Here is a 13,230-nt window from a genome sequence, read left to right as displayed (position 1 = left end):
GTGACCTCATAGAATGAGTTAGGGAGGATTCCCTCTTTTTCTATTGATTGGAATAGTTTCAGAAGGAATGGTACCAGCTAATCTTTCTAGCTCTGGTAGAATTCGGCTGTGAATCTGTCTGGTTCTGGACTTTTTTGGTTGGTAGGCTATTAATTATTGCCTGAATTTCAGAGCCTGTTATTGGTCTATTCAGGGATTCAACTTTTTTCCTGGTTTAGTCTTGGGAGGGTGTATGTGTCCAGGAATTTATCCATTTCTTCTAGATTTTCTAGTTTATTTGTGTAGAGGTATTTATAGTATTCTCTGATAGTGATTTGCATTTCTGTGGGATCAGTGGTGATATCCCCTTTATCATTTTTTATTGAGTCTATTTGATTCTTCTCTCTTTTCTTCTTTATTAGTCTTCTAGCGGTCTTCTTTATTAGTCTTCTCTCTTTTCTTCTTTATTAGCGGTCTATTAATTTTGTTGATCTTTTCAAAAAACCAGCTCCTGGATGCATTGATTTGTTTGAAGGGTTTTTTTTGTGTCTCTATCTCCTTCAGTTCTGCTCTGATCTTAGTTATTTCTTGCCTTCTGCTAGCTTTTGAATGTGTTTTCTCTTGCTTCTCTAGTTCTTTTAATTGTGATGTTAGCGTGTCAATTTTGGATTTTTCCTGCTTTCTCTTGTGGGCATTTAGTGCTATAAATTTCCCTCTACACATTGCTTTAAATGTGTCCCAGAGGTTCTGGTACGTTGTGCCTTTGTTCTCATTGGTTTCAAAGAACATCTTTATTTCTGCCTTCATTTCGTTGTGTACCCAGTAGTCATTCAGGAGCAGGTTGTTCAGTTTCCATGTAATTGAGTGGTTTTGAGTGAGTTTCTTAATCCCGAGTTCTAGTTTGATTGCACTGTGGTCTGAGAGACCGTTTGTTATAATTTCTATTCTTTTACATTTGCTGAACTGTGCTTTACTTCCAACCAAGTGGTCAATGTTGGAATACGTGCAATGTGGTGCTGAGAAGAATGTGTATTCTGTTGCAACATTTGGGGTGGAGAGTTCGGTAGATGTCTATTAGATCTGCTTGGTGCAGAGCTGAGTTCAATTCCTGGATATCCTTGTTAACTTTCTGCCTCATTGATCTGTCTAATGTTGACAGTGGGGTGTTAATGTCTCTCATTATTGTGTGCGAGTCTAAGTCTCTTTGTAGGTCTCTAAGGACTTGCTTTATGAATCTAGGTGCTCTGGTATTGGGTGCATATATATTTAGGATAGTTAGCTCTTCTTGTTGAATTGATCCCTTTACCATTATGTAACAGCCTTCTTTGTCTCTTTTGATCTTTGTTGGTTTAAAGTCTGTTTTATCAGTGAGTAGAATTGCAACCCCTGCTTTTTTTTTGTTTTCCATTTGCTTGGTAGATCTTCCTCCATTCCTTTATTTTGAGCCTATGTGTGTCTCTGCACGTGAGATGGGTCTCCTGAATACAGCACACTGATGGGTTTTGACTCTTTATCCAATTTTCCAGTTTGTGTCTTTTAATTGGAGCATTTAGTCCATTTACATTTAAGGTTAATATTGTTATGTGTGAATTTGATCTTGTCATTATGATGTTAGCTGGTTATTTTGCTCGTTAGTTGATACAGTTTCTTCCTAGCATCGATGGTCTTTACCATTTGGCATGTTTTTGCAGTGACTGATACTGTTGGTTCCTTTCCTTGTTTAGTGTTTCCTTCAGGAGCTCTTGCTTCTTCAGACAGGCCTGGTGGTGACAAAATCACTCAGCATTTGCTTGTCTGTAAAGGATTTTATTTCTCCTTCACTTGTGAAGCTTAGTTTTGTTGGATATGAAATTCTGGGTTGAAAATTCTTTTCTTTAAGAATGTTGAATATTGGCCCCCATTCTCTTCTGGCTTGTAGAGTTTCTACCGAGAGTTCCGTTGTTAGTCTGATGGGTTTCACTAACCACACCTGGCTAATTTTTTTGTTTTTAGTAGAGACAAGGTTTCACCATTTTGGTCAGGCTGGTCTTGAACTCCTGGCCTCAAATGATCCACCCACTCTGGACTCCCAAAGTGCTGGGATTACAGGTGTGAGCTACCATACCCAGTCCATACATTGTGTTTGATATGTCGTCTTTTATAATTTCTCTAATCTGTAGGCTCCTAGCATCTCTTTTTTTTCCTTACTATTTATTTGTTGAAGAAACGAGTTTGGTTTGCTACAGTTTTCCACAGCATAAATTTTGCAATTGTGTATCCATGGTACATTTTAACACATCTCTCTGCTCTGAAATTTCCTGTAAGTTGGCAGATCTAGAGGTTTGTGGTTCAATTTATTTGAGGGCGAGAATACTTAATGATGGGGTTAGATTCTTCCATTAGAAGTCACATAATGCCTGATGGCCTGTTTAGCTTTTCTTTTTGATGTTAGCAGCCACTGATAATCATGTTCAGAAATTCATTAAGGGTGATAAAATGCTGATATTATAATTCAATCATTCCACCTTCATTTATTAGCTGGAATACTTTTATAAAGAGAAGCTTCCCTTTACCAACCATTTGAACATCATGAGATAGAGTTTATACAGAAAAAATAAAAAACAATACGTACACACACACATACACACACACACACACCCCAAAACAAAATCTTGATTCTTTAAAATAATATATTGTTTCCCCAATGTAGCACTGGCCACAATAATGTTGCCTCACAAATCACCTCAAAACTTAGCAGAATACAGCAATAAAAAACTTAGCAGAATAAAGCAATAAGCATTTATTCTCACACTGAGAAACAAGTGTGAATGAGCTGATTTAGAGTTGACTGATAGGCTTTGCTTCAAGCTGTGGCTCTGTCTGGGTTTGGCTTCTTGCTCCAGACTAGGCACAGATCAGACCCATGCATATTTATTCTGGGGCTCAACTGCACATGTAAATTTCAAACTTTTGCACCTTACTTCCACGTTCTACTTATTGGCCAAAGCAAGTCACACGACCATATCAATACTAGTAAGACAGAAAAATACACTTTGCTGCTGCTTCTTTTTCTTTTCTTTTTTCTTTCTTTCTTTTCTTTCTTTTTTTTTTAAGATGGAGTCTCACTCTGTTGCCCAGGGTGGAGTTCAGTGGTGTGATCTCGGCTCACTGCAACCTCCTCCTCCCAGGTTCAAGTGATTCTCCTGCCTCAGCTTCCTGAGTAGCTGGGACTACTGGTGTGTGCCACCACATCCAGCTAATTTTTGTATTTTTAGTAGAGACAGGGTTTCACCATGTTGGCCACTATTCTATTCTGTAGGTTGCCTGTTCACTCTGGTGATAGTTTCTTTTGCTGTGCCAAAGCTCTTTAGTTTAATTAGATCCCATTTGTCTATTTTTGCTTTTGTTGCCATTACTTTTGGTGTTTTAGATATGAAGTCCTTGCTCATGCCTATGTCCTGAATGGTATTGCCTAGGATTTCTTCTAGGGTTTTTATGGTTTTAGGTGTAACATTTAAGTCTCTAATCCATCTTGAATTAATTTTCATATAAGGTGTAAGGAAGGGATCCAGTTTCAGCTTTCTACATACGGCTAGTCAGTTTTCCCAGCACCATTTATTAAATAGGGAATCCTTTCCCCATTTCTGGTTTTTGTCAGGTTTGTCAAAGATCAGATTGCTGTAGATGTGTGGTATTATTTCTGAGGGCTCTGTTCTGCTCCTTTGGTCTACATATCTGTTTTGGTACCAGTACCATGCTGTTTTGGTTACTGCAGCCTTGCAGTATAGTTTTAAGTCAGGTAGCATGATGCCTCCAGTTTTGTTCTTTTGGCTTAGGATTGTCTTGGCAATGCTGGCTCTTTTTTGGTTCCATATGAACTTTAAAGTAGTTTTTTCCAATTCTGTGAAGAAAGTCGTTGGTACCTTAATGGGGATGGCATCGAATCTATAAATTGCCTTGGGCAGTATGGCCATTTTCATCATATTGATTCTTCCTATTCATAAGCATGGAATGTTCTTCCATTTGTTTGTGTCCTCTTTTATTTCATTGAGTTTGTAGTTCTCCTTGAAGAAGTCCTTCACATCCCTTGTAAGTTGGATTCCTAGGTATTTTATTCTATTTGAAGCAATTGTGAATGGGAGGATCTAGAACTAGATCTTGTTTCAATAACATTTATTAAAAATGCCCATTTACTTGTTGGATCTACTTTTGTGTCCTTCAGACTTGTTTTAGCCCTAGTTCTACAGTTAAACACATTCAATGCTCACCACAAGTTTTTAGGTTTTTTTTGGTCGAAATTTCTCCAATAATCTGTTGACTGGATAAAGATTATTCTCTAGTAAAGTGCTCAAAAAAGAGCCTTGCCTTAGTACATTTCGTGCTGCTATAACAGTATACCTGACACTGGCTAATTGATAATAAACAGGAATTTATTGGCTCACCATTCTGGAGGCTGGGAAGTCTGAGACTACAGCACAAGCATCTGGTGAGGGTGTTTTTGTTATATCCTCACATAGTGGAAGGCAGATAGGCATGAGCCCTCATGACTTAAACACCTCCCATTAGGCCTTACCTTTCAGAATTATCACATTGGGCATTACATTTCCAACACATGGATTCTGGGGAACATATTCAAACCATAGCAGGGCTCATAGAGCAACAAGATTTACCTAGTTACTATATATTCAAAACAGTTTTTATCTGTAGCCTTTATACTTTGAAGGGTAGATTGGCTGGACGTAAAATCCTTGGCTCATGTTATCTCTTTTCTTTGATGAGTGTCTTGTAGGTTCTTCTCCACAATCTGCATGTGAATGTTGTTGTTGAGAAGCCTGATGGCAATCTAATTTTTTCTCTTTTAAATGACTTGGTCTCTTCACATGACTGACTAAATTTTATTTCTTCATATTTTAAGTACTATAATATGGTTTAGCAATTACTATTGCAGTTATTCTCCCAGGTAAAAGTGTGGCCTTTCGATATGTAGAGTCATATCTTTGATTTCAAAACATTCGTTTCTTGAATTATTGTTTAAAGTATTTATTCTTTTACATTGGTTTTCTTCTTTTGGTTCATGAATTATGTGTATGTTGGATCTCCGTTGCCTGTCTTCTACATTGATCACTTTTGCTTTAATTCTTTTTTCCTCCAATTTTTTATTGGAGGTGTATGTGGCGAAATACACATACAATTTACCATCGTAAGTATTATTAAGTGTACAGCTCTGAGATAATAAATACATCATATTGTGTACAAACTCTCTCTAATTCTTTTTTATCTCTGTCTTTTTAAAAATTTTTAGTTTCCTTGGACTTTTAAAATTTCTTTTCTCTAGACCCCTGACATGTGTTTTCTGGGGCACATGCTCCCCTTTGTACTCCTTGTATTTCAGTCTTAATTCCTGAGATGATTATGTCACTTCTCTTTCACATCCTTCTATTGTCTAGTTAAATTCTTTTCTGAGGTCTTTTACTTCTATTTTGTAAACTTTTTTATAGGTAGACAATTAGGAAAATTATGTTGAAATATTTTTCCCCTCTGCCTATTTTAACCTTTTTTAATGATGACTTTTGTTAATAAAATATGATTTTATGTCATATATTTAAATGGAGCCTTTGTTTGGATGTGACAGTTTGCCTTTTATTATTCATATTTAGATGAGTTGGATTTTTTCTGGTCCATTTGCTACAGGAGTATCCTGTGGCAGTTGTGTTTGGAGGTGGGAGAAAATTAATGTAGCTTCTTCTGTTTCTCAGTTCATTGGCTCTTCCATCTATTGCGCTCAATGGGTAGTTTATTGGATATATTGTGATACTACCTTGCTCTCTTTGCTCTCCCAGTCATTTCTGTCGATCTCCACCAGTTCTCATGCAATACCCTTTTCATTCTTAGAACTGTCCAGAGCAGTGCCCCTCTAGGTGGTCCCTCACATTCTGGTGATGAATATTTGCTGTGGATTCCATATTCTGCTTATAACGGTCTCTTTTTCCATCCCCACGTTTCCTCATAGCACTGACCACTCCACCACCTCACTATTCATTGTTATGGCTTCTAGTATCAGTTTCCTGACTTGCTCTCTCCCCTCTCCACACTTACTTTCACATACCTAGAAGTTTGTGAACATTTTTGTCTTCTTCTTTTTTTTTTTTTTTCAAAAATAAATAATATTTAATTGGTCAAGATTGTACAGAAAAATACACTCCATATTTCTGTAATTCTGTTTCTACTACCTATAGTATGGTTACATAACTCCTCACATTCTTAATATTAGAGTCACGCATTTTCTCTATCAAGGGAAACTATCATGAGATGAATCAAAGCAAAAAAAAAAAAGACTTCTTAACATTTTGAAAACATTTTCAGTATGCCTCACTATAGTAGAAATTGGAATGTAAAATATTATGACTTCATTTGATAGTTTTTATGGATTAAAATATTACCACAAAATAACTAATTATATATATTTACAGCATACTACATGATGTTTTGGTACATGTATACGTTGTGAAATGGTTAAATCAAGTTAATTAACATATCTATCACCATGCATACTTGTTTTATTTTTTTGCGGTGAGAAGATTTAAGATCTACTCTCAGCAATTTTCAAGTATCCAATATATTAGTATTAACTATGATCACCTTGCAGTACTATGGATCTCCCAAACATATTCATCCTTGTAACTAAAATTGGATTTTTTTATCTGCTAATTTTGCTGAAGGTGTAGGATTTTAAGATATTAATTAATTTTAAGACATTAATTCTTCTTGTATCTTTGTATGGTTATGAGAAAGATACATCAAAGTTTCCATTCTCAGCTGCTGACATGCTCCTATATGGCCAGGAGACTACCTGATTATCTTAGATACTGTATTTGTTTTCTATTGCTCCATAACAAATAACCACAAATTTAGTGGCTTAAAACAAAAACATTGATTATTTCATAGTTTCCATGGGTCAGAAATCTGGGCATGATTTATGTAGGTCCTCTGCTAAAGTCCTTACAGGGCAAAGTTAAGGTCTGAAGGGCTGCACTCTCATCTGGAGGCTTGAGTGGGGAAAAATCTGCTTCCAAGCTCATTCACTTTGTTGGCATCATTCATTTCCTTATGGCTGTGCGACTGAGGCCCCTGTTTTGTTGTTAGATACTGGCCTGGGCAACATTCTTAGCTCCCAGAGGCTTCTCTCAGATCCACTCTTGGGACCCCTTCATAGGCCTTCTCATGACATGACAGGTTACTCTTTCAAGCAGGATCATTTCTCTTGAGGAAGTAAGACAACTAGGCCAGACATGATGGCTCACACCTGTAATCCTAGCACTCTGGGAGGCCAAGGCAGGTGGATTCCTTGAGCTCAGGAGTTCAAGACCAGCCTGGGCAACATGATGAAACCCCGTCTCTACAAAAATACAAAAATTAGCCAGGTGTGGTGGCTCACCTGGAATCTCAGCTATTTGGGAAGCTGAGGTGGGTGCATACAAGCCTGGGAGGTTGAGGCTGCAGTAAGTCAAGATTGTGCCACTTCACTCCAGCCTGGGTGACAGAGAAAAACTCTATCTCAATAAAAAAAAGGAAAAAGAAACAAAAGAAAGTAAGGCAACTAAACATATTGAGCATAACCAAGAGAGTGCTCTTCCAAGATGGCTGAATAGGAACAGCTCCAGTCTGCAGCTCCCAGAGAGACTGACAAAGAAGACGGGTGATTTCTGCATTTCCAGTTGAGGTACCTTGTTCATTGGTTCATCTCATGAAGACTGGTTGGACAGTGGGTGCAGCCCATGGAGGGCGAGCTGAAGCAGGGTGGGGCGTTGCCTCACCCGGGAAATGCAAGGGATCAGGGAATTTCCCTTTTCCAGCCAAGGGAAGCCATGAGAGACTGTACTAGAAGGAACGGTACACTCCTGCCCAAATATTGCACTTTTGCCAAGGTCTTTGCAACTGGCAGACCAGGAGATTCCCTCTGGTGCCTGACTCAGCAGGTCCCACGCCCATGGAGCCCACCAAGCTAAGATCCATTGGTGTGAAATTCTTGCTGCTAGAGCAGCAGTTTGAGATTGACCTGGAACACTGGAGCTTGGCAGGGGGAGGGGCATCTGCCGTTGCTGAGGTTTGAGTAGGCGGTTTTATGCTTACAGTGTAAATAAAGCTGCTGGGAAGCTCGAACTGGGCAGATCCCACTGCAGCTCAGGCCGACTGCCTCTCTACATTCCACCTCTGTAGGCGAGGCATACCTGAACAAAAAGCAGCAGCCCCAGTCAGGGACTTATAGATAAAACCCTCATCTCCCTGGGACAGAGCACCTGGGGGAAGGGGCAGCTGTGGGCACAGCTTCTCCGGACTTAAACGTCCCTGCCTGACAGCTATGAAGAGAGCAGTGGTTCTCCTAGCACGACATTCAAGCTCTGGTAACGGACAGACTGCCTCCTCAAGTGGGTCTCTGACCCCTGTGTAGCCTGACTGGGAGACACCTTCCAGTAGTCACCGAGAGACACCTCATACAGGAGAGCTCTGGCTGGCAGAGGTCCCCTCTGGGATGAAGCCTCCAGAAGAAGGATGAAGAAGCAATATTTGCTGTTCTGCAGCCTCTGCTGGTGATACCTAGGCAATCAGGGTCTGGAGTGGACCTCCAACAAACTCCAACAGACTGCAGCTGAGGGGCCTGACTGTTACAAGGAAGACTAATAAATAGAAAGGAATAGCATCAACATCAACAAAAAGGACATCCACATAAAATCCCATTTGTAGGTCACCAACATCAAAGACCAAAGGTAGATAAAACCACAAAGATGGGGAGAAACCAGAGCAGAAAGGCTGAAAATTCCAAAACCAGAACATCTCTTCTCTAAAAGACCACAACTCCTCACCAGCAAGGGAACAAAACTGGATGGAGAATGAGTTTGATGAGTTGACAGACGTAGGCTTCAGAAGGTGGGTAATAAGAAACTTCTCTGAGCAAAAGGAGCATGTTCTAACCCATTGCAAGGAAGCTAAAAACCTTGAAAAAAGGTTAGAGGAATGGTTAACTAGAATAACCAGTGTAGAGAAGAACATAAGTGACCTGATGGAGCTGAAAAACACATCATGAGAACATCATGAAGCATACACAAGCTTCAATAGCTGATTCAATCAAGGGAAGAAAGGATATCAGTGATTGAAGATCAAATTAATGAAATAAAGAAAGAAGACAAGATTAGAGGAAAAAGAGTGAAAAGAAATGAATAAAGCCTCCAAGGAATATGGGACTACGTGAAAAGACTAAATCTACGTTTGATTGGTGTACCTGAAAGTGATGGGGAGAATGGAACCAAGTTAGAAAACACCCTTCAGGATATTATCCAGGAGAACTTCCCCAACCTAGCAAGGCAGGCCAAAGTTCAAATTCAGGAAATACAGAGAACACCACAAAGATATTCCTCAAGAAGACCAACCCCAAGACACATAATCGTCAGACTCACCATGGCTGAAATGAAGAAAAAAATGTTATGGGCAGCCAGAGAGAAAGTTCCCACAAAGGGAAGCCCATCAGACTAACAGCGGATCTCTTGGCAGAAAACCCTCCAGGTCAGAGGAGAGTGGGGGCCAATATTCAACATTCTTAAAGAAAATAATTTTCAAACCAGAATTATTTCATATCCAACCAAACTAAGCTTCGTAAGTGAAGGAGAAATAAAATCCTTTACAGACAAGCAAATGCTGAGTGATTTTGTCACTACCAGGCTTGCCTTACAAGAGCTCCTGAAGGAAACACTAAACATGGAAAGGAACAACCAGTACCAGCCACTGCAGAAACATGCCAAATTGTAAAGACCATTGACGACATGAGAAACTGCATCAACTAATGGGCAAAATAACCAGCTAGCATCATAATGACAGGATCAAATTCACACATAACAATATTAACTTTAAATGTAAATGGGCTAAATGCCCCAATTAAAAGACACAGACTGGAAAATTGGATAAAGAATCAGGATCCATCAATGTACTATATTCAGGAGAACCACCTCAGGTGCAAAGACACACATAGGCTCAAAATAAAGGGATGGAGGAAGAGACAAAGAAGTCCATTACATAATGGTAAAGGAATCAATTCAACAAGAAGAGCTAATTATCCTCCAATACAGGAGTACCCAGATTCATAAAGCAAGTCCTTAGAGACCTACAAAGAGACTTAGATTCCCACACAATGATGATGGGAGACTTTAACACCCCACTGTCAACATTAGACAGATCAATGAGACAGGAACTTAAGGATATCCAGGAATTGAACTCATCTCTGGACCAAGCGGACCTAATAGACATCTACAGAACTCTCCACCCCAAATATTGCAGCAGAATATACATTCTTCTCAGCACCACATCACACTTATTCTAAAATTGACCACATAATTGGAAGTAAAACACTCCTCAGCAAATATAAAGAACAGAAATCACAACAAACTGTCTTTCAGACCACAGTGCAATCAAACTAGAACTCAGGATTAAGAAACTCACTCAAAACTGCCCAACTACATAGAAACTGAACAACCTGCTCCTGAATGACTACTGGGTACATAACGAAATGAAGGCAGAAATAAAGATGTTCTTTGAAACCAATGAGAACAAAGATACAACATACCAGAATCTCTGGTGCACATTTAAAGCAGTGTGTAAAGGAAAATTTATAGCACCAAGAGAAAGCAGGAAAGATCTAAAATTGACATCCTAACATCACAATTAAAAGGACTAGAGAAGCAAGAGCAAGCACATTCAAAAGCTAGCAGAAGGCAAGAAATAACTAAGATCAGAGCAGAACTGAAGGAGATAGAGACACAAAAATCCCTTCAAAAAATCACTGAATCCAGGAGCTGTTTTATTTTCAAAAGATCAATAAAATTGATAGACCACTAGCAAGACAAAGAAGAAAAGAGAGAAGAATCACATAGACTCAATAAAAAGTGATAAAGGGGATATCACCACCGATCCCACAGAAATACAAATTACCATCAGAGAATACTATAAACACTTCTATGCAAATAAACTAGAAAATCTAGAAGAAATGGATACATTCCTGGACACACACACCCTCCCAAGACTAAACCAGGAAGAAGTTGAATCCCTGAATAGACCAATAACAGGTTCTGAAATTGAGGCAATAATTAATAGTCTACCAACCAAAAAAAGTCCAGGACCAGATGGACTAACAGCCAAATTCTATCAGAGGTACAAAGAGGAGCTGGTACCATTCCTTCTTAAACTATTCCAATCAATAGAAAAAAAGGGAATCCTCCCTAACTCATTCTATGAGGTCAGCATCATCCTGATACCAACACCTGGTAGAGACATAACAAAAAAGAGAATTTTAGGCCAATATCCTTGATGAACATCAATGTGAAAATCTTCAATAAAATACTGGCAAACTGAGTCCAGCAGCACATCAAAAAGCTTATCCACCACGATCAAGTTGGCTTCATCCATGGGATGCAAGGCTGGTTCAACATATGCAAATCAATAAACGTAATCCATCACATAAACAGAACCAATGAAAAAAAACACATGATTATCTCAATAGATGCAGAAAAGGCCTTTGAAAAAATTCAACAGCCCTTCATGCTAAAAACTCTCAATAAACTAGGTATCGATGGAATGTATTTCAATATAATAAGAGCTATTTACAACAAACCCACAGTCAATATCATACTGAATGGGCAAAAACTGGAAGCATTCCCTTTGAAAACTGGCACAAGATGGGGATGCCCTCTCTCATCACTCCTATTCAACATAGTGTTGGAAGTTCTGGCCAGAGAAATCAGGCAAGAGAAAGAAAAATAAAGGGTATTCAATTAGGAAAAGAGGAAGTCAAACTGTCTCTATTTGCAAATGACATGATTGTACATTTAGAAACCCCCCTTGTCTCAGCCCAACATCTCCTTAAGCTGAGAAGCAACTTCAGCAAAGTCTCAGGGTACAAAATCAATGTGCAAAAATCATAAGTATTCCTATACTCCAATAACAGACAGCCAAATCATGAGTGAATTCCCATTCACAATTGCTACAAAGAGAATAAAATACCTAGGAATACAACTTGCAAGGGATGTGAAGGACCTCTTCAAGAACTACAAACCACTCCTCAATGAAATAAAAGAGGACACAAACAAATGCAAGAACATTCCATGCTCATGGACAGGAAGAATCAATATCGTGAAAATGGCCATATGGCCCAAAGTAATTTATAGAATCAATGCTATCAAGCTACCAACGACTTTCTTCACAGAATTGGAAAAAACTACTTTAAATTTCATATGGAACCGAAAAAGAGCCCACATTGCCAAGACAATCCTAAGCACAAAGAACAAAGCTGGAGGCATCATGCTACCTGACTTCAAGGCTACAGTCACCAAAACACAGCATGGTACTGGTACCAAAACAGATATATAGACCAATGGAACAGAACAGAGATCTCAGAAATAACACCAAACATCTACAAACCATCTGATCTTTGACGAATCTGACAAAAACAGGAAATGGGGAAATGATTCCCTATTCAATAAGTGATGCTGGGAAAACTGGCTAGCCATATGTAGAAAGCTGAAACAGGATCCCTTCCTTACACCTCATACAAAAATTAAATCAAGATGGATTAAAGACTTAAATGTAAGACCTAAAACCTTAAAAACCCTAGAAGAAAACCTAGGCGATACTATTCAGGACATAGGCATGGGCAAACACTTCATGACTAAAACACCAAAAGCAATGGCAACAAAAGCCAAAATAGACAAATGGGATCTAATTAAACTAAAGAGCTTCTACACAGCAAAAGAAACTATCAGCAGAGTGAACAGACAAGCTACAGAATGGGAGAAAATTTCTACAATCTATGCATCTGACAAAGGGCTAATATCCAGAACCTACAAAGAACTTAAACAAATTTACAAGAAAAAATCAAACAACCCCATCAAAAAGTGGGCAAAGGATATGAACAGACACTTCTCAAAAGACGACATTTATGCAGCCAACTGACATATAAAAAATGCTCATCATCACTGGTCATTAGAGAAATGCAAGTCAAAACTATAATTGTATAGCATCTCATGCCAGTTAGAATGGTGATCATTAAAATGTCAGGAAACAACAGATGCTGGAGAGGATATGGAGAAATAGAAACGCTTTTACACTGTTGGTGGGAGTGTAAATTAGTTCAACCATTGTGGAAGACAGTGTGGCAATTCCTCAAGGATCTAGAACTAGAAATACCGTTTGATCCAGCAATCCCATTACTGGGTATATACCCAAAGGATT

The sequence above is a fragment of the Papio anubis genome, chromosome 1, assembly GCF_008728515.1.
Source record: "Papio anubis isolate 15944 chromosome 1, Panubis1.0, whole genome shotgun sequence".
Taxonomy (NCBI): Eukaryota; Metazoa; Chordata; class Mammalia; order Primates; family Cercopithecidae; genus Papio; species Papio anubis.
The sequence above is the reverse complement of the archived record's forward strand: the minus strand, read 5'-3'. Positions refer to the sequence as shown.